The sequence below is a fragment of the Topomyia yanbarensis genome, chromosome 3, assembly GCF_030247195.1.
Source record: "Topomyia yanbarensis strain Yona2022 chromosome 3, ASM3024719v1, whole genome shotgun sequence".
NCBI lineage: Eukaryota > Metazoa > Arthropoda > Insecta > Diptera > Culicidae > Topomyia > Topomyia yanbarensis.
In genome coordinates this window covers 358,561,388-358,581,425 of record NC_080672.1, presented here as the reverse complement: position 1 = coordinate 358,581,425, position 20,038 = coordinate 358,561,388, and the positions used below count along the sequence as shown (strand labels likewise).

At 44.4% G+C, this 20,038-nt stretch overlaps 1 protein-coding gene across 4 annotated transcripts in view; it reads left to right on the top strand.

Moving 5' to 3' along the window:
* The first annotated feature begins 462 nt into the window (after nucleotides 1-462).
* LOC131688948 (protein GDAP2 homolog) overlaps nucleotides 463-20,038 on the top strand; it is a 338,851-nt gene continuing 319,275 nt past the window's right edge. For 2 of the 4 annotated variants that reach the window (XM_058973598.1, XM_058973595.1), the window contains exon 1: nucleotides 463-837. The gene's annotated coding sequence lies outside the window, so the exon portion shown is untranslated. The remainder of the gene's footprint in view (nucleotides 838-20,038) is intronic. The other 2 variants (XM_058973599.1, XM_058973600.1) reach the window with 2 other exon arrangements.

The window sequence follows — 20,038 nt, the reverse complement described above, 5'->3', positions numbered from 1 at the left end:
TAATCTGACCTGATGTAATAGTAGTAGATTTTCTAATTTTTTATCATTGTGAAAAATTCAATCTCTGTGGAAATTGAATATCGATAATGAAAATTTAATTCATCCCAATTTTATCGATTTCATTTATCCTTTTATTGACACATATAATACTAGGTTAAAAAGCTACCGATTTCGCACCATATCGTGCAAATACTATCTGTACCGGCCGACTGCTGCTATCAAGTAGCGCAAGGAGAATCCACCCCTAGCTGCAGCATGGCGACGATCTCCGCACTCGTTTGTCCGTCCGTCCATCGGTCCGTTCAGAGAGCAAAAGAGAACACTCTGGCTGAGTACACACCAGTGCCTGCTTGGTTTTGTGTAAATTTTGCTATCCACGACAGCACAGCACAGCAGCAGCAGCAGCAGCATGCCAGCGAAAGAATCTTCTCCCGTTTCCGCTCCTTGATGGGCGATTGGTACATTCAGATAACGAGTGGAAAACATGGAAAACTCACCAGTGAGTGAGTGACAGCAGTGTGGAACGGACGGCAGAGCTGAAGTGATTACGCTGAAGAGAGAAATAAAAAGAAAAGAGCTGTTTGTGGGAAGAAAAGTTGATCGTTTTTCCTTATCATTCTTTTTATGCGTTTAGTGTGACTGGCAGGAAGTTTTTCGCAACCGCCGTGGCGTCGTCGTAAAAGTCGTTAAACTTTCGGTGCCATCACGTAGTGCTCAGCTTTTTAGTGTCTGGAAAAAAAGGAGGAACGAATCCGTGCCAGGCGCAAGCAACCGTCGGAGTTTAGTGTGTTGTGTGCTCTTTGTGTACGCAGTTTCCGGAAATTCCTGTTCGTGAAAGTAAGAAAATCTGTTTATTTTACTATCGGAAAAGGAGTTTTATTTGCTTTGAAAGTGGTGTTGCAAATTGTAAGATGTAATAGTTTCCCTCAAGCAAATTTCCCTAATCCAATTATCTAATCGCGAAAGGTGAGAGCGTGTTGGTTTGGCATGCAAAAAAAAAAATTGGCAAAATCCACGGTCGAAGATTTTCAAGGATTTTGCAGAATCACGGCGCTGGTTGGAGAAAATGTGAATAAGGTGATCATGTTACGAAATCAGTGCCAAATGCGAACAAAGTGGAAGGTGGAAAATCAATTGGTCGACTGATCGAACCAGCTTGAAGTGCAACACACAATACATAATGGATAATGTGAGTGTGTTTTAATCAACAAAGCAGACAGGAAATCGAATGAAACAGGATACCTTCGCTGTTGAAACGAAAAGCACAAAAACAATGCCTTTAGATGGCTGATTGCAACTTTTATGGCCTGGAATTACATCTCTAATTAATTTTTCATGTAACGTAACTTCATAGTGAGGCTGGCATCCTTTTATGAGAAGGAGATATGTACACACAAAAAAGCGATGTAGCCCTGTAAGAAAGAGAATGCCTTCAGGATGTTACTTTTTTTTTCTCGTGGAAATCTATTGAATTTTTCCTCTCACAACCACTACCCGCGTGCACAGAAGGCCAACCAGCGCACGAAAGTAGCAGCATGAGTAGCTATCAGCAATACCAACAGAGCGAGGACCATGTGGTCCCCTTAGTTGGAGAGCGAGTCACTGCTGCTCTCGCTGGCGTCCAGGGTTACCAGTATGCTTTTCAAGTGAAATATGGTAGTTTAGTAAGAAAATATTCGATGAAACCTGTCAGTTGAGGATTACCTCAAAACTATCGTAATTTATTATCCTTGTTCTATTACTTTACCCTTTACAGGTGCACAATCAGTATTTTCTGCAAAAATTGTGGAAAATGCACCCATCCCTGCTCCTTACGACAATTTTTTTGAACCGCTCTTTACTGAAGACCGGGGTTTGTGTTACAATTTGTGTTTTATTAATAACCTTTTTGTTAGGAGGCATGTGAACATTTCTAGATGAGTCGATCAGATGGCAACGCTTCTAGCATCCAGAAAGCACGTGGTTCGCTGGTGTTGGTGCGAGAGTCTGCTCACGCTAGTAGAGGACTGTGATAATATCAATTGCAAGGCGGAAAAAAACTGCACGGAAAACTGACGTGGGTGAAAGCTTTGCTTGTTTTTGTGGCCGATGCCTACTTTCTGTAACATTAATTAGTATGTACCGTCTTTTACTAGCAATTTTTACGCTTTGCCAATCCACTTCAAGGCTGCTGGGATGAGAAAAAAAATGTCAAAGTTTATATTTACATTACACTGGGCAATTACGGTTGAATATGTTTTCAGCGGATATGATGAATGCGATGGATGCGTCACAGATAAAAGTTAGTTGTAAGCCTTTTAGGTTATAGTTGGAATTGATACAGTGCACCGTCGCTAATCTCGCTGACGCCAGTTTTATCTCACGTTCGTTGATAACGATTTGTGTTGAAAGTTGGCCGTAGACTTTTTGTTTCACGGTACAAATAAACTTTCATTTCGAACTTTATATGAAGAGAAGTTATGCAACGATAATAAATAAAAAAACTCAAGCATACCTTAGGCAAGTATTCCAAAGTTCTAAAAGCCAATTAAATTTGTTTAGTTAAAAACTAGAAATTTTATTTCTATTTTATAATCAACATCCAACTCAAGATACGGCACATGCGAACACATTACAATCTATTGATTTGAAACAGTATTATGGAAAACAGACGAAAATTTAAAATTAATTTTCTAAGCATGTAGGAGTGTAATAACTTGAGTATCGTATAATATAATTTGAGAGCTGGACGGATTTTTTAAAATAATGCTTTAAAAATTCCAATGATTTCATGATGTGCGCCAAACAAAGCAAGTAGTGATTAATGGCTTAGTAGCATGTGTTTTTGAGGACAAAATAAAAAAAAACCTACTCTAGCAATTCATTCATACGAAAAGAGAAAATATTTCAAAGAGTCGTGATTTCTATTCCGATTTTTTCAAAGATGAATGTCGACAATGTCCAGTTTCATCCCCTCAGGAATATTGTAGCTTTTACTGAGATCTCGGCGAAAAATGAATTCGTCAAGTGAGTGACTTTCAAATCTCGACAAAAGTTGCACACTCATTCGTTTTCGAACGCTTGGGTGAGACAAAAGTTTCTTGTTTAGTTTATTCTTTTCAGTCCACGCAGTGAATAGCGACAAAGAATAGTGCTAATCCGTGTTCAATGTTATGTTGTGCATTCTCCGTCCCTTCAAGTTCAAGACTTTTTACTTCTTTTGTATGTGTGTTAACCATTAGTCGACCAGCAGAGTAGTAGCAGTGTTTTCTTCGTGAGCTACTTAGATAGCGTTATCCAAGATAAATAGCGCTGTTATTCAACGTTCCCCTTTCATGGTTCTCCTATTAACGTGCATTGGGCAAAAGGCCCGTGCAAAAATGTCTTCCCCTGACAGTTCGCCACCTACGATTTTGCGACGTTGTGGAACGCACTGATGCTAGTTGAAGGTGATTTAACTCCCACGGTACGGTATGGGCTTGTCTTCATATTGATAATCGATCAGCCTCGCTCCACGAGCTTTGCGACAGCTTAAATATGACCATTCTGAACATCGCACACGAAATATCGATTGAAAGTATATCCGGCAAAATCGAGTCCACACAAGAGTTTTCTCCGGAGGAAGAGTACGGGTTGCTGGCTGACTTGATTCTCGATACCGCGATTCAAGCTCAGACTAAACTCGTACCAGACGCGAACTATCGCGGACCATTTCCCAACTCATGGTGGGACAAAGAGTACTCAGACATGTACGCGAAAAAGGCTGCCGCGTGTAAGACCTTCCGGGAGTCTCACTATCTATCAACAGCATTTTTTTCAATGGAGAATACATTTACGTACTAGCCCAGTACACGTGCTATTAGTAGATGCCAAGCTACCACACGGGGTATACTGGGGGTGTGTCAGTCTCTAATGGTGACGCAGCCCTTAATACCGACTAAACTCTATAGGGTTCCGCCATTGTTCCCCCCAGCGACTACCTCTCGGTATTACTTCTGGGGGGATGGCTATACTTGATTTACTCATTCACTCTCGCTCGCGTATTCATACGTCCTGTATGACGCTTGCTTGGGTGCTCTCTCTGTCACACCTTGATTCACTCTCTAACACTCCACATGAGCCTTACTTTTGTGCTCACCTTTTTCGTTCCTTGCGAGGCTGACTTGTGTGCTAGCCTTTTTCATTCCTTGCTAGGCTTACTTTTGTGCTAGCCTCTACCATACCATGTGAGGCTGACTTTTGTGCTCACCCTTAACATGCCGTGTGAGACTGACTTGGATGCTCACCCTTTCACTCCTCTGCCACGCCATGAGGCATCGATAGCTAAGTCCCAACATACTACGCTACGACCCTCCCGTCTTGGCATGAGGCAGTCCACTTATACGCCTATACACTCACTCTTCTGTCTTGCTTCGGGGTGGCTGGGTTTACCCCTTACGCGGTTGCCAGTCGCTGCGCCAAACCTGCCTCGGCATGAACAGACCATTCACTCCCTTTTTTGCGCTTGGCCTTTTTCGCTCCAGCTAACCAATCACTAGTTAGCCGTGCCCATCTTCTGTTGCTCGGTTCGCCAGATTACCTGTAGCCTACAGGCAATCTGGATGGTAGCAGCCGAGACTGCGTTCCACTTCTCCACCGATTGACACATCCGCTGAATAAGGGTATCAGGGGTTGTGTCCCAGCCACAGACTTCAAGCATTGCTTTTCTTTCGATGTCGAAACGAGAACATACGAACAGTATGTGTTCGGCAGTTTCGTCTACACCTGGGCAGTCAGGGCAGCCTGGGACCTCCGCGTGCCCGAACCTATGGAGGTACCGTCGGAAGCAGCCATGGCCTGACAGGAATTGTGTCAGGTGGAAGTGAACTTCCCCATGGAGTCTGCCCACCCAGCTCGATATGTTAGGTATCAGCCGGTGGGTCAACCTACCTTTCGAGGAGTTATCCCACTCACGCTGCCATCTAGCGACCGAGGTCACCCTGGTGCGCTCGCGGGTTCCTCTATTTCCACGTAGCTCGAAACACTCCTCATCTTCCCGAATGACCAGCCCGACTGGCATCATGCTCGCTATCACGCAGGATGCATCGTGTGATACCATGCGGTAGGCAGATATCACTCTGAGGCACATCACGCGGTAGGTGCTCTCCAATTTCCGTAGGTAACTGGTTACTCTCAGTGCTCTTGCCCATGACGGGCCGCCGTACCTGAGGATACATACGGCAACGCCTGCCAGTAACCTACGTTTACTGGCGCACACCTTTGATCTGTTGGACATCATCCTCGATAGTGCCGCAATAGCAGTCGACGCTCTCTTGCATGTATAGTCGACGTGACTGCCGAAGGTCAGCTTGTCGTCTATAATGACTCCGAGAGACTTCAGACTCCGCTGTGAGGTGATCGCGACTTCTCCCACATGGATGACTGCATGTTGTGCCGACTTGCGGTTGTTAACGATAACTACCTCCGTCTTATGCTGAGCGAGCTCCAGGCCTCTTGCGCTCATCCATTCTTCCACCGTGTTCATCGCGTGTTCTGCAGTTAGTTCTACCTCAGAGATTGACTCCCCATAAACCTCCAAAGTTACGTCGTCGGTAAAGCCGACGATCTTGACCCCAGGAGGGAACTTCAGTCTCAGAACCTCGTCATACATGAGGTTCCATAGCACCGGGCCTAGGATCGAGCCCTGTGGGACTCCGGCGGTAATCGGAACCCTTTTCTGACCGGCATCGGTATCGTATAGCAGTACGCGGTTCTGGAAGTAACTTTCCAGGATCCGGTACAGACCCACCGGTAGGCTAAGCCGGTGTAACGAGAGCGCGATAGCATCCCAGCTTGCGCTGTTGAATGCGTTCTTCACGTCAAGTGTCACTAACGCACAGTATCGAATGCCTCGCCTTTTTCGTTGGATCGCTATCTCGGCAGTCTTTATCACTGAGTTGATAGCGTCCACTGTGGACTTACCCTTCCGAAAGCCAAACTGGTTGCTTGACAAGCCGTCCGTACCTTCTGCGTATGGGGTTAGCCTGTTGAGGATGATCCTCTCCAGCAATTTGCCAGTCGTGTCGATCAGGCAGATTGGTCTGTACGCCGATGGGTCGCCTGGCGGCTTCCCGGGCTTCGGCAACAACACCAATTTCTGCCTTTTCCATCTATCGGGGAAACGGCACTCGTCAAGGCACCTCTGCATAGCTAGCCTGAACATGTTCGGGTTCGCTATGATCGCTGCCTTGAGAGAGCTGTTCCCATCCGGCCCTGGAGCTTTGTTCATTGCTAGGGAATTAGCCACTGCAAGTAGTTCTTCATTCGTCACCGGAGCCACCATTTCGGCCGTGCCCGCACTGTCTCGTAGTGCAGGTGGCTCGAGACAGGAAGAGTACTTCGATAATCGTAGCCAACCGGCCCGGAGATCGTTCTGGGGGTGAAGAGCCCCCCTTGGTCTTGGTCATCACGATTCTGTAGGTATCACCCCACAAATTCGCGTTGGCACTCTCACACAGGTTGTCGAAACACGTTCTCTTGCTGCTTTTAATGGCCTTGTTAAGAGCCAATTTCGCAGCTCGAAACACTTCACGGCGGTTCTCTCTTGCATCCTCGGTGCGGGCTCTTTGCATCCTTCGTCTAGCTCTGAGGCAGGCTGATCGTAGAGCTGCAATCTCGGCACTCCACCAGTATACCGGGCATCTGCCGTTTCTTGGCAGGGTTTTTCTCGGCATAGTGGAATCGCACGCGCGTGATAGAATGGCTACCAGCGCACCCCCGCTTAGATTGTCGGTGTTGGCCTCCAGTCCCAGGGCCGCGGTGAAAGCTTCGCTGTCGAATTGATTGGATTTCCACCTGCGTACCTGACAGGGATCTCCCATCCTCGGATGCTGCACACCATAGTTGATCTTAAAGCGGATTGCTAAATGATCGCTATGGGTGTAGCCTTCGTCTACCCTCCATTCCATGCCTGGAGCCAGACTCGGGCTGGCAAATGTTACGTCAATCCACGCCTCCACTCCGTTTCTACGGAATGTACTAGCGGAGCCATTATTAGCTAGCACAGTATCGAGTTTCGCAAGCGCCTCCAGTAGCGCTTGGCCCCTGCTATTTGTACAGCGGCTGCCCCACTCCACTGCTCAAGCGTTAAAGTTTCCCGCTATAACTACCGGTTTCCGTCCCACTAGGTCTGCCGAGAGCCTGTCGATTATCTGGTTGAACTGTACTATGGGCCACCTTGGTGGAGCGTAGCAGCTACAATAGAACACATCATTGATCTTGGCAATCGCAACACCCTCAGCGGAGTAGTGTAGTACCTCTTGAACCGGGAATCTTCCCGTTGTGCAGATTGCCACCATCCCAGACCCGTCCGACACCCAATTGCCGTTGCCGGCAGGGATGTTGTACGGGTCTGATAGGAGAGCGACATCTGTCCTCGACTCCGAGACCGACTGCCACAGCAGATGTTGGGCTGCTGCACAATGGTTAAGATTTAGCTGTGTGACGTTCACGGCTTCTTCTTATTTGCCTCACCGAAGGGACACGAAGGTCCGCCCATAGCATGATTACGGGCTTGCTTCTTAGCGGTGCAGATAAGGCATTTGTGCGCCTTAGTGCAGCCCCGCTCCTTATGCCCCTCCTCGCCGCAGCGACGACATAGTTTTCTCCTGTCTGTGCCCTTACATTCGTAAGATTTATGGCCGGACTCAAGGCACCGATAGCACCTATCCACTGAAGGCGGCTGGGGTATGCTAATTGGGCATACTGACCAGCCGATCTTCAGTTTACCTTTCACGGTAACCTTTTTGGCATCTGGCTTCGGTAGCCTGAGGTAGGCTACTTGGGTGCTGGAGGGTCACCCTCTCAAACGCACAGAGGCCCGCTCGATTGTCACGTCGCATTGCTCCTTGACGGCTGCGACGACATCGTCTGCGGTCGTGAACTCGTCCAGATGCATGCACTGGAGAGTCATTTCCACCCCTAACGACCTGACCTGGGCGCCTTCACCTAGGACCTCTTGGGCCAAGGCCTTATACACTGCACTAGATTGTGCACTTCGCTTCAGCACCAGAAGCATTTCGCCTGTGTTGGTGCGTCTCACGCTGCGCACGTCTTGCCCGAGAGGCTTTCGGCCGTCCTCATCGACTTTAGGACGTCGGCATATTTATCCTTGTGGGTTTTTAACCACAAGGCCTCGCCTCTGTCCTTGGCCTTCTTCGCGGGCCGCGGTACATCCGGTGTCGGTGCCGGCTTCTTCTTGGTAACCAGCGTCCAGGAGTTTACGCCCCCCTGTCCCGGTTGCGCCGAGTTGCTGGTACCTTCATTCTGCTCAGCGGGGTCATTCTCGCCCCCGTTTACTTCGACTAAACGGCGTTTGGTCTTGACGGTTGCACGCCGTGTGGTGTTGGTTTTTGCACCCTCGCCTGGTGACTTCCTAGGGCTCCGCGTTCGACGCCGTCTTGCGCTTGCCCTTGCCCTTCGAGGGGAATTCAGCCGCCGCTTCGAGCGACATGGCTGCTCCATAGAAGTGGAAGGCCCGTGTCTGGGTACCTATGTCGGCCTTTTCTCTTCCCTCCCTCTTGGTGTCCGCTGTCTAGGTTCCTCTGTCGGACTTCTCCCGACATTCCACCCTGTTGGCGTAAGCCTGCTGTTCCTGTCTTGCGACACGAACAGCCTTCCGGAGCATCAGCAGGCTCTGTTTCAGCTCCTTGCTGATATTTTGTTTCGCGTTAGTGAACTCTACTATTGCATCGAGCTGCTCCACCACTTTGCGCATCGCGGATAGTTGCCCGTCCAGCGCATTGGTAGGGCTATTTTCTACCACTACTGGGGGGGTCACTGGTGCTGTCGGATACAGCACTCGTCGCTCCACTACTCTCCCCACTGGGGGGAGACCTCGTCAAACCACCTCTTTTTTTAACCGTTAACGATCGAGCATCTTTTTCACCCCCTCGATCACTCATCCCTCGGCACGGGTCGCTTCACGCCTTGGACTTGGGGTTATGACCTATTTTGCTTTACGTGGTGACCGCGGCCCAGATCATCACAACCATCCTCCTTTACCAGGGCTTTTGACCTGTAGCTCTGGATCTTAATAGTTCCAAGTACGTATTACGGATCTTAATAGTACAGACATGCTACTATTGAGATCCGTCATTCGCTAGCGAAGTTAGTCAAGAAAAGTAAAGATCACTCTGCCCAACTATTTCAAAATAGGTCACTAGTCATTCAATGATAAATAATGCTCGTATTGAAAATATTTTTTGTGTTTTCACAAAACTAGTTCACGCAAAAAAAGATGGCACTATACCCAAATGTTTAGTAGGTGGTTGTGTCTGAAAATGTTTAATATTTTAATGATTCTAGTTCATAACTTGATGATACATTGATTTGTATTAACTTTATTGAGCATGAGCATGAGCATGATGACCGTACAATTCGTAGTTGCTACTCCGTGATTGACCAGAACAAGCGAAATTGCACAAAGAACCAACGAATGGAGCCTGGGAGTAGCTTCCCATCCTCAGCGTGCACGTTTCGAGTGTTTCAAATTTTGAAGTGTCAATAACGGCGCCGGCCACGTCCTTACAGTCATCGGGGAAGGAAGGGAATGTTAGTGTGATAACCGTTGTTATGGAGACCGTGTATACCTCTGCATCTCCACGGTTACCACGGAAAGGAGGTTTTGTTAGTGGGATGGGATACATAGTTACATAAATCTGGATTCACCTTGGTATGTGGTACAATCTATGCGACTCTCAGAAGCGTTATAAGTTAATAATTGCTCTGGGCAGCCGGCTGCCGAGAATTTCAAGAAGATTTATCGTTTGTTGTATTAATTTGGGAATTCTAGGCTTAAAGATATGCAACTTAAACTCCGGACAGCCGGCCATCGGGAGTATTGCTTTTCTTTGATTGAACAAATATTTTTATAAGACAAGGGAACTTTCAAGTTTCTTTACTCCGACGAAGATCGAAAATCTTAGAACAATAACATAGAATATGATACGATTGTCTTAACTCTCCGGAGATACCTGTCGTAATGGAAAAGTTGTTACTTGACTGAATATTACTATCTTACTATCTTAGTATAATTATCGAGGTTAAATCGCGATATAAGCATATATACTTTTTTTATAGAGTCATGAGGAACAAGCCGGCTTTTGTAACTATTATTCACGTGCGATGTTATGCTATCTCACGACGAATTCGCGCTGGGGTATGGTAATGTTTGGTTTTTATTTTTCATGGTTCATCCCAAATGAAAAACCCTAATTTTAAGTATTGAAAGGTACCTTGAAAGGGGACCGAGAAGTCGCCGCTGGGGGTCCGCGAAGCAAAATATCCCCTCCGAGTGGATATAAAAAATGAAGTCTTGCTTCCCAACAGACTGAAAATGATATATTGACAGCAATGTTTAACCGTGTTTATTGACAGCAATGTTTAACATCGCAGGGTGATTTCTAAGGGGCCCGTAGCACGAAAATGCTTCAGAACCGCTGATATACACCGATGCAGAGAATCCCTTCTCAATCCAATATTTCCAACGTTACTCTCAATGGAAGCAAACTACATCCCATCGACATACAAAATTTTGGACTCTTTATACAGACCCGCGAATCGTACAAAACGCAACCAAAAAGGAAAAAACGTTTTGACAGTCTTCTGGACGTAATCCCCGACACCTCGCAAGACCGGGCGCAAAGAGTCTATAGAAAATCATATCCGCAGAAAACCGTTAACAAGAAAATACATAGGTAATACATGTAGTAATGGATTTTTTACACGATTCACGCAGATAATCGATTAATCATTATAACAATCAAAAAAATCAATAATCGGCTGTCAGTTTTCCGAATATCCAGTAACTCAACCAACTGATATCCGTTAAGCACCACAAAATACCACAAAGAGGCCACCACCCAAGTTTGAAAATCGCGGAACAAAACGGGAAGTCTCTTCAAAAACACCAAGCCACTCATACCTGTACGCAATAATCGGTTGTTACGGTCTACTAATCGAATACACCAATCGGGCTCTCGAAAATCACTCGACCAGCAGATAACAATTTGTCAAAATCGGACATCACTAAATCCAAGAATTTCGTACAACGTTTATGTCTACTTTCACCCGCGGAACACCAGACCAGATGACTCGCAAGCCATCAAAAATCTCGACTCGCACCTCTCCCATGTCGCTTTCGCCCCTGACAGTGCACTACACCGGTGTAGCCGGTGTTTTTAGCTTCCGATGGCCCTACATTTTTTGACAAAGTGAAGTTCAGGAATGTTGAGATTTTTATCACTGTTTAGGAAAGCAAAAGTTACATTAAGCTAGTGTCAGGCCTTCATGAGACCTCAAGAAGTCACTCTTGGAGGTATTCGTTAATGTAGATTTGTCGGTAGACGGTTCCAGATTTAATTAAAAAAAACTAATTTAACACATCTACAGATCGCTTGCAACATAAAAAACTTTTTGTGTAATTTGACAGCTCCATCTTAGGCCAATTCAATAAATTTCCTACATGAAAAATTACTTTTGTTAAAAAACGGGTTTTAAACCAAAGCTGGAAGTTAAACCTTGGCGTGGAAGAGCCGGTATATTAGTATATGCTATTACTAAGTGTAGAATTAGATTTTGCCCTTTACGGCTATTATACAACCGCCAGAAGAAACTTAAAACGTTGGTACACAATCGAAAATAGCGAATCAGAAAAGCTGACTATATATCAGTGATTTACTAAATACAGAATGGATAATGGTTATGATGTAAAACCTTAAGGTCCGTCCAGGTTAAGTCTTCGGTACGGAGCAATACCTCGACCTAGGAACTCCTAGCATGTTGTTAGTCGCCTCTTACGACATGGGAGCAGTCCCCAGAGGTTCTATTCTTGGCTGAAATAGTGCAAAAAGATTTCAGCCCGCCGGACACCACACGGCTTACATTGATTTGTATTAACTTTATTGACTAAAAAGTCAAGAATTGAACGATGTGCAATGATTTTCGTAAATTCTCGTCGTGTTATCGTGATATTTTAGTCTTGCGCTTACCGTCGGATTATTTACCCAGAGTCACGTGTCTTATAGTTTTCTTAATTATTTCACGGACATGAATTGTGGCTAGGTAATGTATTTTTGGTGCTCCGCGCAGTTTCATTTACTTCCGAACATTACACTGAATCTTAACAAAAGAATAACAGGGTTACAGGTCCTAAAAGTATCTAAGGCTCGCACCTATGAGTAGGGTTCGTCGCGGTGCGGATGTGGGCGGTAAATGGATAGTCCGCACCGCAACCGCAAAAAAATAATAAAACCGCACCGCTTACCGCAACCGCACTGCATTTACCGCACCGCACCGCGCGGTAATGCGGTAAATGCGGTAAAATTCTGTATTTTTGAAAAGTGTGTTGAAAAATTATTCATTATTTTGTATAACAATATATAATAAAATATTATTCTTATTTACACGAAAATTAACTTTGACGGACTCCTCAGAATGTAACATTTATTAAAAAAAAATCAACTTTGCAAGTTTTATTAATAAAATGCCGTACATTTTGAGATAAATACATTCGAAACAAGGTAAATATTAGCATAGCACTGAAGTCCTATGAAATATAGTTGTATTTCATCATTTTACATACAAAAACGTTCTTTTTCTGCAATTAATAGGAAAACTTTTAATTTAATTATCAGAAATCATTCTACACATAACATAACAAGAATCCAACCCATCTCAACCGGTACAGAGTTGTTGAAGGACATTTGAAAAACTGCAAAAGATTTATGATTTACAGCATACAGCAGAAATGTTATTACGAATAGAGGATTTTAGGAACAAAATACCTCAAAACACTTAATTCGTATTTTTCAAGAAATGGATGTATTCTTATTCAAATACTAATATTGCTCCCTTAAAATTGTATGAGTTGTAATTTTCTAATAGCTAGTTCGAAAGTTCAACCTTTTTATGTATTTTTTCTAATATTTTTCCATAATGCCAATGGCAAAAACTTCAATTGAAGTTGGTAGGGGTAAAAAATTGTCCAAACTGTGCAAAACTTGGCATGGGATAACTTTGACACTTTTCACAATATTAAGGGAGGCTTTGAGAAACACAAAAAAATCGAAATACCCTCACTAACTTCGAAAGCTTTGATTTTAAAACGTTACAAAATACTCCTAACTGAAAAAAAATATTAGTTGTTAATTTGGTAGAAAATATTCCCAGTTTACACAGACATCAAAAGAGATAAAAATACGATGTTGAAGAACGAATGATAAGGTTATCAGCCTAATTTGGACCCCTCTTTATTTTGGACGCTTTTCAAACATTTGTCTCCCTTACTGCTGATTCCTCCAAATTCGTTTGGTTTGATGGTGATAATTACATTCTTTGGGTTGTTTTTAAGTCTTAAGACTTTTTTAAGTTCATATTTAAGTTCTCCAAATTAATCAAAATTCACAGTTGAGAAAATGTCATCGTAAACGATTCATAATTCCATAAATTGGATTTGACAGTACAATTCAATTGTTTTCCAATGATTGGATTATGCATTTTATATATTTGAAAAGGTTCGTAAATTTTTCAAAGTGTTCAAAATATGTTGTAAAAATAATGATGCCAAATTATATTGGACACAGCTTATAGATTTTATTTTTTAGTAAAATTCAAATCATTGTCAAGTCCATGGAAATTAGAGCAATTAAATGTTTATTATGTTTCCCTATTGTAAAGTAATAAGTTGCGTCGTTCTTAAATGGTAAAAATCAAAGTTTTAATTCACTTTTTAATGCAGACTGCAGACTTTATCAATTATTTTTTTAAGTGCGGTTGCGGTAATACCGCGCGGTAAATGCACATTTCCCGCACCGCATCCGCGAGAAAAAGTGTCTCACCGCACCGCAGTTTTTGCGGTGCGGGTGCGGAAAATACCGCGCGGTTGCGGTAATTACCGCAACCGCGACGAACCCTACCTATGAGACTGGTTGCTAGCAGTTGTACACAATAGCTCGCATAGAAATATCAAATCCAAAGTAAGTATAATAAGATTATGTGGAAAATTAATTTCTTCATGAACTATATCATGAACAGTTTCATGAGCTCGACTGTCATTAATCGGTTAAAAAATCGATTAATAATAAACTACGTTCCAGTGAAATTGATTACGTGCAAAGATTAAGATCAGGCACATAATCGTAAATTTCATTAACTATATCTTGAAAGTGGAAGTGTTTTTTTGAATTTGTGGACCATTTCACGCGCACGAATGGTGAATTGTAACTTATATGCTTGCAACTATAACCAGTTGACGAAGCAAGAATGGATCTATGAATTATATTCCGAGTGTCGTGTAATGATTTTCGAGAAAATATCAAGACTTTGTTAATTTTGTGATCTAATTCACAACCACTAATACAAAATAAAGATCAATATGTGATAAATCATGAATGAGTTAATGTCGTATATTCGGACCATAGACAATGTTCCTAGATTTGTGGATAAAATTATGAGTCAACGATTTTCGAGTTCGCGAATTGTCGGCGTACGAAAAAGGCGTCGGCGGCGCGCCGCCGGTCTACCTTTCGGCGTCGGCGCTTGTTAAAATTTACTGGAGGAGGTGGCGTGGCGCGGCGGCGCACAGGTCTAGGTTGAACTAGGAGCAAGGTTGTTCTAGTCTCTTTTATTTGCACAGAGGAAAAAGAGCATCCGTTGTTACTGAAATCGCCATTTTTGATCGAAGAGTCTATACACTTCTTCTATAATAATTTTACATCGGAATTTAATTTTAACTATTGATTTTATACCACTTTGAAAGGTACTTAAATTACTTCACAGAGTATAAAATAACGAATTATAAATAAAAAATAAGCAGGTTCGGAACACTTTTTAGTAGTTCCTAAGTATATTGAATAACTAGAATCCCTTATGCACCATTTGTCATAGTATGGCTTTGAATTTCGCCTCGCAATATTCCATTATAGTTTAAAGTTGATGATTGATATTCGATAAGGTTTATGTGTGTGTGTGTCTATTGGATGTTGTTTTCGTTATTCACATTCAGTCGATGCCAATGCTTCAAAGTAGCAGTGTCAAAGGATTCGCGTGACCTTTCTATCGATTTTCCGTCTGGGGTGCAGAGCAGATAGCATAAGGTAGGTAGCTGCTAGCTAAACTGGTGGAACAACGCTATATGAAGCATAAAACAAATTCATGCTGCCCTTTGGACAAGTATTTAGTTGGATGGAGGCTTTTCTATTGCAGTTGGCAAGTTATTTACCCTGCAGTGTTTTTGCAAATCGGTTGAATGCACTAAGTCACATCGACCAATCTTTTCGAATTTTCAATAATTTGATGAAAGCCATTCATTAATTAAATATATATTAGAAAAATTTTATTCGAAACAATTTTAAGGATAATATTACCCTCCCTGTACAAAAATAACAACAATTAAAATATAAATGTTGTACCGACCAAATTTTCATATCAACAGGTCATCATTTTGCCAATTCCTGTTTGACCTGTAACCGGGTCAGTTCTTTCCCCAAACAGCATGGAACAGTTCCGGCCTGCGTAAAGAATTCTACAACTTCCCTAAACAAGTGCGTGTCCATTTGTAATTTGCGATAGAAGTAGGACTTTTTTCTGATAACCTCTCGTTCGTCCACCAGCCGGCATCCCAGCACGCGAAGGCTATCGGGCGCCGGGCAGGTAGGCGTCTACCATGCTGTTGTTATTTTTATCAGACGAGTAGGCAATCGATTATGTTTCAGTGTATATTGCAACAGCGGCATTCACTTTTATCAATTAGCGCAACGCTGCAAAGGACACACGCACGGAACGGCTGACTTGCGTGGCCCCGATGGCAGTACCTATGTATGTAAAATTGTTGGCCAAGAACGAGGCTGTAGGTAATTTATTCTGAATGTTGAGGGGAATGGAAAATGCATCCGTTTGGAGACACACCTTCGCTTTGAACTATGATATACTTGTATGTTGCGGTACTTTATCGAGCGATTTTCATTTAGTCCCTCCAATGTCAATGTCCTCCAGTCCTCATAGTTTAAGCTAATCATTCTTCGTAAACATCGAACGTTCAACAACTAACGAACCGTGTATTCGTACTGAAGCCCGGCTACAACACTACTTACCGAATCGATTTTCGCAAAATTGGCGAACGAAAGCAAATGACAGATGCTCCAACATCCGGGCCGGGGGCCATACACTGCAGGAGGCAATTAATTTTGGACTGAATTTGATCCTCGCGCCATTTAGCCATGATACATAAGGGAATGAGGATGATCCAGCATTCAAAGCACCGGGATGGAAGGATGCCAAATTTAATTCCTATCAATATCGGCTTCAGCAAGTTTCGACTATTAATCAACATCGCCGGAAGATGTGCACTTCAGCGGGTGGTAGGACGCTTAAATTTTTATGAGTTTGGAACCCTTTCCAGCCAGAAGGGTGCAGTTCTGCGGGGTTGACCTGGTTCCTTTTGGTGATTATTAAATTTAAAATCTATAATTAAGACTTTTATGTTCGTTACAGGATTGGATTTAAAATGTGGAATGTGTCTATTATTGGAGATTTTTTTTTGGCAATTTTTGAATGGATGGGAAAATTATAATAGATATAAAAGAACAAATTTTCATTGATTCTTGTATTAATTTAAGATTTCACGAAAATGTCCCTACTTTCTGTTGGGCGGCCTTACGGCTGTTGGACAGAATTTTGACTAAATCCATCGAAGAAAAACCTTTTTTAATGCACCTAATTGTTCAATTGTGACTCTCTCATTTCTCCAAACCATGATAGGTGGCCAATGTGGTCAAAGCTATTTTGATTGGTCATTAGTAAGCAAGACTCGCAAATTTAAGTAATGTTGAACCAATTTGAATATGTATTACATCATTCGGACGCCATGGTGTTACCGGTTTCTAATGGAATTCGCTGTGTGACCGCACTCTTTAACCCGTAACTCCGGAACAGGAAGTCGGATCAATAAAAAAAATCAACGGCAGCTTATGGGAGCGTTATACCTTTCATTTGAAGTTAAGTTTGTGTAAATCGGTTAAGCCATCACTGAGAAAATTGTGCGAGTTTTAATAACACACACATACATACACAGGGGGCAGCAGGGACAGGAAGGACAGGAGTCTAGGGGCTTAACGACCCCCCCCCCCCCCCTCCACACGGTTCTACTGCGAGTTGGGGAGCCTTGCTAGGATATGGTGGGGTTTGAATTGGGCTCTGCTAAACCTCTATAAAGCCATAACTCCGAAAGCAGCTCCAACGAAGCAAGTCTGTGCCGCTTCCTAAGATTCCAGTAATCTAAGATCTTAGCAATAAGAGCACTTTAGCCCAACCGGTACATCAGGATTGAAGCCAGTAACATCCTAATTATGGCATACTGGCCATGGCGAACGTCAACAGACAGGACACGGATCACGATTTGGGCTGACAGGTGCCCTGTTCTACTCCCTGAGTAAGGAAAGATGACACCGACTTGTAATGGTGAATGGGCTAACAGCACGGCTGCCTCCGTCCCGACCGAACCCTGGCAGGTCTCCGGGTACGTTCAAAACTCGTCACCATTTAGTTGGTGGTACTAGGCTCGGCTGGAGCATTCCCGATTTTACGCATTTCCGGTTCAAAACACTACTACCCATTAAAGATAGTGTCAACCCTAATGAACTCTGAGGCGAGTATGTACAACGAGTGGAGACAGTGGGAAAAGGGAGAAAAACATTGAAACTGAGACATATGAAACAGGCGTGGCAAATCAATTCGCTAGAGGTGGGTTGGTGAGGTCACCACCACCACCAGCAACTGAAGTCATTCAGCAAGAGCAGGATAAGAAGAAGCAACAGCAACAATAACAGCTAGAGCATATCGGGATGAATTACACTGCACAGAATCCAAAAGTAGTGGCAGCGAAGTATTTGATGCAGGAGCTCCACAATTTCGTGGATGCGAGAAACAATGTCCATAAGAACATTAAGGAGATGGCTCTCATAATCCGAAAAGCGTTAGTGTCTGTCGTGAATGAGCATGACAGGGCAACGCGGAGGGCTGATGTAGCTAAGCGAGCATTGACATCGGCTAAGGCTACTATCTTCCACCAACCCCCCCCCCCCCCCTTCCCCCCCAAGGCAGGGGAAGAAGAAGCCGATTGGAATGGAGAATACGCCAGTTTCCACGACTCCAAAGAAGACAATAACTCGATCAGGTGGGTTCAGCAAGTAGACGCTCGGGACGCTGTTGTAGCCAACGGAAAGGGCGTCACCCAACAGGGAGAAAGCTGGAGTACCGTTATAAGCCGGAAGAAGAAACACGGGAAACAGTAAAAGTAAAACGGAAGAGCGAAAAGCGGAGCAGAAGGCGCCAACGAGAGAATCCGTGCTCGTAAAAGCCAATGACGCGATGACGTATGCAGCGCTGCTCAAGAAGGTCAGAGAGGACCCGGAGCTGAAGGATTTGGGGGAAAACGTGGTATGAATCAGGCGTGCCCAAAAAAACAGAGATACTCTTCGAGTTGAAGAAAGATTCCACGACTAGTAGCTCGACCTTACTTACCTTTCCGTTCAGGCTAGAGCCTTGTTGTCTCTTGCTGTATGCAGAAGCCGTCTCCACTCCACTCGGTCCATTTCTGCTTGTCGCCAGCCTCGCAGTCTTCGAAGGGTCCGCAGGTCGTCCTCTATCTGGTCGATCCACCGTGCTCGCTGTGCGCCCCGTCTTCTTGTTTCTGTAGGGTCGCCCTCAAGAACCGTATTCACCGGATCGTCGTCCGACATTCTTACAACGTGTCCAGCCCGCCGCAAACGTTCTATTTTTGCGGTATGCGCGATGGATGGTTCTTCCAGCAGCTGATGCAAATCATGGTTCATTCGCCTGCACCACGTTCCGTCTTCCATCTGCACGCCACCGTAGATGGTACACAATACCTTACGTTCGCAAACTCAAAGGGCGCGTTGGTCCTCCACGAGCATAGTCCAGGTCTCGTGGCCGTAGAGGACCACCGGTCTAATCAGCGTCTTGTAGATAATCAACTTCGTGCGGCGTCGAATTTTGTTCGACCGGAGCGTCCTCTGGAGTCCAAAGTAGGCACGATTTCCCGCCAAGATCCGTCTCTGAATTTCTCTGCTGGTATCATTGTCGGCGGTTACTAGCGACCTCACGAATTCGTCGACCATATCAATTTCGTCACTGTCAATCCGAACTCGGAATGGGAGGTTCACATTGTTGTCTCTAGAAGCTCTTCCTCTCGTGTATTTTGTCTTCGAAACGTTGAAGGCAAGTCCAATCCTGCTGGCTTCAGCTTTCAGTCTGATGTACGTTTCCGACATCGCCTCAAAGTTTCGTGCCATTATGTCAATATCGTCAGCGAAGCCAAGAAGACGGACGGACTTCCTGAAGATCGTGCCACTCGTGTCTATCCCCGCTCTCCTAGTTACACCTTCTAACGAAACTTTGAACAGCAGGTACGATAGACCATTACCTTGCCGTAACCCTCTTCGAGATTCAAAGTGACTCGAGGAGTGTCCCTGATACTCGAACAACGCACATCACCCGATCAATCGTCGCTTTGACTAATCGTGTTAGCTTATCTGGAAAACCGTACTCGTGCATTATCTGCCATAGCTGATCTCGATCGATTGTGTCATATGTGGGAACGTTGTATTCGCGGCACTTCTGCAGAACCTATCGAATCAAGAATATTTGGTCCGTGGAGGTGCGGGAACCCATGAATCCTGCTTGACAGTGCCCCACGAACACCCTTGCAAATGGTGACAATCTACGGCAAAGAATTTGGGAGAGGACCTTGTAGGCGGTTGCAGCAATCTAACTTGTCACCGTTTTTGTAGATTGGGCAAACGACACCCTCCATCCACTCCTCCGGAAGAGTTTGCTCCTCCCAAATTTTGGCGATTACCCAGTGCAGCGCTCTAGCCAGTGTTTCACCACCGTATTTTAATAGCTCGATGGGTAGTTGAGCTACACCGGCAGCTTTGTTGTTTTTCAGTCGACCGATCTCTTCTTGTCTTCTTGCAGATCGGGGGCCAGCAGCCTATCGTAA